We start from the raw sequence: 6,000 nt of genomic DNA, 5'->3' as shown, positions 1-6,000 counted from the left end.
TTTGCAATGCTCGCATTTCTGGTGAGATCTGTTATCATCACGCCGATTTTCGATTTTGGCTAAAAAAAGTCACACCTATAATTCCCGAGGAGGTCTCATTCGATGATGGTGTCTCACAATTCATATTTTTTGGCTAGATGGATTGTGGAGTTTGTGGATTCAACTGTTGGTTTGTTGGTGTTTAACTATTGTAATAATTGCATTAGTTGTTCCATTGTTACAGCTGGTTCAATTTGGTTTTGGTGCTATTTTCTCCATTACAGGTAAGCAAGTAGTAAAAGATGAAGCGAAATAGAAATTTTTTTTATAGAAATCATTCCCACTCTAATACCATGAAAACTATTGCAAACATTTTAGTAGAGAAATAGGGTTTAGTATTCTCTTATTTATGAATAAATTGATAAGTTATATAAGTTTGATTATATAATGAATAATCTACTATAATTACAAGATGTATTCTAAGCTAAGATAAAGCTAAGTATACTAGTTTCTATATTTACATATTTGCTGAACATTTGCTAATTTCTTATACTTTTATTATTTAACTTTGAGGATTTACGCTTTTGGTGCAGTGTTTGTGCTTCGCTAGCTTTTTCGGGTAGGAAATCAATGAATGTTAGCCTTCATGAGTTATATGGTAGGAAATCAAATACCTTTTTAAAACCTGTTCAGCTTAACGAGTGGATTAAAGTATGCTATTCTCGATAGATGTACTAAATTTTCTTTGATTTCCAACCATAGCTAATTACTTCAAATGCGTGTTTGGATTACTCGTGTACGTTTCATGCTAGTATAAAGTATTTTATTCTTGTAAACATACTCCTTATGTGGGATACTTGACGCATTAGCTACAATACTACACGGTTTAATATGCACAACGCCAAGTATTCATCGTTCATGGCTAGGACTACTGGTACCTAATCCCATTCAATCGCTTAAATTTTGTCTCAGAGTGCATGTGTCGGCCCAACAGAGTGTTTTTAGTCAGTTGTGTTCTTTCCGATCTCTATAAAATTACTACTCCATGGAAAATTCCCTCTGCCCTTTATGTACTCCAACTTGGTAGTTTCCACCAATTTTCTAGGGTTGAGCTCTATGATTTGACGGCGCTTGTATCCTTAATCTTATCGCGACTGCTGGCACAGAGTTAGTCATTGCTTTTTTTTCTTTGAAAAGAAGTTCACAGCTAGTGGGTCTTTTACTCCACGTAGCATTGATCCGTTAGGCTTTTGTTTATTGTTAAAAATTCCCTACTACTAGCTAATCAGATGCGAGCCCCTTCTTTGACAAATTCCTCTGTATTTTCCTATCCTAAGGGTAGATTCTTACGCGTTACTCACTCGTTAGTCACTAAAAATATTGCTTCCCATCCGACTTGCATGTGTTAAGCGTGCCGCCAGCTTTCGTCCTCAGACAAGAACAAACTCTCAATGAGATACGTAGTTGCATTACTTATAGCTTCCTTGTTCATAAACAAAACAAAATTGAAATTTTATTTCGTTCCAAGGCGTAACTTGTATCCATATGTTTAGTATTCACCTGGAGTTTGCTCCTCGAAATATAGCCCATTAACCAAAATAATTTAATTTCATATATTTTATTCAAAAACTCTTACGAGAGATCGTCTTACGGTGAGACCACTCATACAATAGTAGTCCAATATGCCTAATTTCCATTTTTAAAAATTACAATACATAAGCACTAAATTGATCAATTTAAGGTTATAATTGATACCTTTAAAGTCAAAATTAGGTCGAAATTAATGCCTTTAAAAGTTATAACTGATGATTTATAATTTACTAGGATAAAAACCCGTGCATGCACGGAGTTTATAAAATTAAAATATATAACAAATTATGATTTTAAGAATACAAATTCTGTAAATTATATTTATCAAGTATAATTTTTTTCATTAAAATGCGATAAATTTACAAAAATAAAATGATATTTAGAGGAACAATAATGTAAGTATGAAAAACAACTCATTTTGAATAAGCAATAAATACTTTTTTTAATAATAGTAACAGTTTAAAGGATTTAATATATAACATTTAATGTGATTACAAATTTCTCCTTATTTATGACATATTAATTATCTTCAACAATTGTGAAAAGTACTCAAGTACTTTTAGTTGATAATAAGACATATTGTTAATCATAAAGAAGCTATCTTTATTCATAGAAGTATAACATAATCTTATAAGATTCCTTACTTTTTTTCTTGTTCTTATATGATTAATATCTAGGATTATTATTATATAGTACCTTTGGATTCTAAATTTAAGCAAACATTAATTTCAAATCAATTTATTATTAAATTAAAAATGGTAATTAACTAATTGAACGATTAACTATATTATATTGAAATCAATTAATGTTTTTTAAATATGGTAATTAATAATTTTTTTTTCTTTTAGAAATTGAAAACTTGCTTATGCCATTTTTGGGAACGATGTTGGAATTGGCTTAAATTTATTATTTGGCAAATCAAAATTTTCAAATTTGAATTTGAATCAAATTCCACCATTGTTTTTTAAGTACTTAAAGTTGAGAATTTGAGAATGACTACCCAAACCTTGTCATTTTCAAATTCTTCATTTATGATTACATGATTGAAATTCATAATTTGAAATGAAATACTTGTTCCCAAACACTACATTAAGTATATGCCATGTAGGTGAAATTTAACTAATAGGAAAATTCTAATTGTCAAAGCTTTTCTTAAATTGTCATTTGCCATTACATACATCATCTTTAATAGATAGTTGATTACGTGAAGGTCAAAACTGACCACTTTAACATTATAATTAACCTCTGTAAGGTTAAAATGAACCCCTTGTAGATTTTAAATTATAATTGACCGCTACACGCGTGCTGACTTATAATTTTAGCACTATAGGCTTTAAAAGATCACTTGTAGGAAGAGTCAATATTTAACTGTTCAACTGTTCATAATCTTACCAATCAACTCCTTAAATAGCTGATTTTTCCAACTAATTTAAAAACGTAAAAAATAATTAACACTTTCAATTGTTCTAGCAAACTAATAACCAACATCCACAGCCCCTCTTGTAGGATACCGTCTCACTGTGAGACGAGTTCATACAAAGGGTCCATTAAGCTAAAAGTTCTATTATTGGGCTATTTAACCCAAGTATGGGGCACGTCTCAAGATGAAACTGTCTCATATAAGAATTTGTGTTCCCTATTTCATATGTGATCACTTTTAGTTCACTTTTTTGTGAGACTTATGTGATCAATTTTAAGGCTTTTGTGATCACTTTGAAAGGCCCATGTAATTATTTTTATTTTACTATGTTTACTATGTGATCACTTTTAAAGCTTATATGATACTTATGTGATCACTTTTAAAGTTTGTGTAATAACTTTTAAGGCTTATGTGATCACTTTTAAAGCTTATAGAGATTGTGTTTTGTGGTGGTGTTGGTGGACCTGAAAATTAAAAATGATTACATATGCCTAAAAAGTGATTATATAGGTCTTAAAAATGATCACATAGGTCTTAAAAGTGATTACATAAGCTTTAAAAGTAACAACTTATAATAGTCAAAATGATCACACATGCTTTAAAAGTGATCACATAAGCCTTAAAAGTGATCCATATATGTTTTAAAAGTAACCACGTAAGCTTTAAAAGTAATCATACAGGAAATTAAAAATGATCACATATGCCTTAAAATTGATCACATATGTCTTAAAATTAATCACATATGCCTTAAAAATAATCATATATGCTTTAAAATTAACTACTTACAATAGTAAAATTGTATCACATATGCTTTAAAATGATCACATAAGCTTTAAAAGTAATCAGATAAATGTAGTCACATAAACCTTAAAACTGATTACATATGATATGTTTGTGGACTGGTCCTAATTTTAGGACCTCCGCATACAAAAATTTAATTTGTAAAACATCCCTTAGAGAATCTTTGCCCTCAATATTGTTGTTTGGGAACATATTTTCCATTTTATGTCCATTGGAAAACTTATTTTTCATGGTACCGTCCACGTAGGACAAATTTTATTTTTTTGAAGTCTGCCAAACCAAACCACTAATTGAGATAGCGTTTTAGTATTTTACCCAAATCGCTATCTCTAATAGCAGTTTGATATGGCTAATTTTATTTTGTAAAAAAAATTTGTCAATAGCAAACCGTCATTTGGTCCTGCGACTTTTTTTACATTGATGCTTAAAGAAGGAGACAAAGGCTTCTGATATCGACTATCACTATGGAATGGAATGGATTGAGCGAAGAAAAGTCAACGAAATGGATGCTTATAGACAGAGCAGAGAAACCGTCAATGGCGTCCACATAAATTACCTTAGAAAATTCAACAATTAAAACCTAAATAATTTAAAGAAAAATCCTGCATTTGGAACTTTTTAACTAACAACCGGTCTTGGCGGAGACCTTCTCAAATTGAGACTAAGAGTGGGCCGGGGCCAATTCGCGCATGTATCAACCTCATATGTTTTCTTTCGTTTTTTTTTTTTTTCATTTTCTGGACATTTTTCAATTTTAATCTTAAATGTATTAATTTTGACTTTAAAGGGTATCAATTTCAACTTAAAGTAATCTTTAAACAAATCAATTAACATAAAAAATTTCAATTTTGACATATTTGTGATCAATTTTGATGTTAAACTGATCAATTTCTACCTAAATATGGTTCTGTTTCACAATTTGAGAACGAAGTTAATAAAATGGTAGGAGTATTATTTTATTATTCTATGGATGAACTTTAAACAACAAATGAATGGTCAATAACACTATCAATAATAGTGTTAAAACATTGTATAATACAAGTACTTTTATTCAATGCAATATGATAGTTCTAATGGAACATAAGAGTACTTGTACTCTTTAATCATCGATCAATAATAGTGATATTCTTTCCTTAACACGTTTATATATATTTGTAAATAGTTCAAATTGAATATGTTAATAGTTAAATTATGATACATAAATTGACAATTGATGTTTTATAGTCTAACTCAATTTTGAACGTATAAATTTCAATTATTGTTTTGAAAATAAGTATTTCAAAGTCTATAAAGATATTATATAGGTTTTAGTTCAAATTGAATATGTTAATAGTTAAATTATGACATATAATTTGACAATGATGTTTTATAATCTAACTCAATTTTGAACTTCTAATCTTCAATTATCGTTTTAAAAATAAGTATTCAAATTGTATAGATATATTGTATAACATTTAGTTTAAATTTAATATGTCAATAGTTTTAACACTATTATTGATAGTTTTATTGACCATTCATTTGAAATTCATCCACAGAATGATAGAATAATACCATTTTATATAACTTCGTTTTAAAATTGTGAAACAAAACTATATTTAGGTAGAAATTGATCAGTTTAACGTCAAAATTGATCACTTATAGGTTCAAATTGAAATTTTTTACTTTAATTGATATGTTTAAGTAATACTTTACGTTGAATTTGATACTTTTAAATTTAAAATTTAAATTTTTAAGGGTCAAAATTGAAATATGCCCAGAAAATAGAAAAACAAAGGGAAAAGTGTAATATTGTTAAATGCGCGAATTGGACCGACCCACTCTTGGTCTCAATTTGAGAAAGTCTCGGCCAAGTTTTGCTGTTTAACTAATGTGGAATGAAATAGAGAAAATATCAGAGCAATAACCCAAAAGAAGGGGAGATCAGATAGCACAAGAATACCATTTTGTTTTCTCTCTCCTTTGTCTCATTTTGGTTTTCGTTGTATAATGTGGAATGGAGAACAAAGATGCGGATCTGATTTTTGAAGGGGTAAACTGCCATCATAGATGGTGGTAATTTTCCTTAATTTTTTTTAAATATTGCCTAACGCAAATCTATGAGAAAGCTATTTAATTTGAAAACCAAATCAAATCGCTTTCTCAAATCACGGTTTGGTCAATTTTTTTTTTTAAATTCTCACAATTTATCCTACGTGGACAATAATATGAGA

Source organism: Amaranthus tricolor, chromosome 12 (genome assembly GCF_026212465.1).
Source record: "Amaranthus tricolor cultivar Red isolate AtriRed21 chromosome 12, ASM2621246v1, whole genome shotgun sequence".
Lineage (NCBI taxonomy): Eukaryota > Viridiplantae > Streptophyta > Magnoliopsida > Caryophyllales > Amaranthaceae > Amaranthus > Amaranthus tricolor.
The sequence above is the reverse complement of the archived record's forward strand: the minus strand, read 5'-3'. Positions refer to the sequence as shown.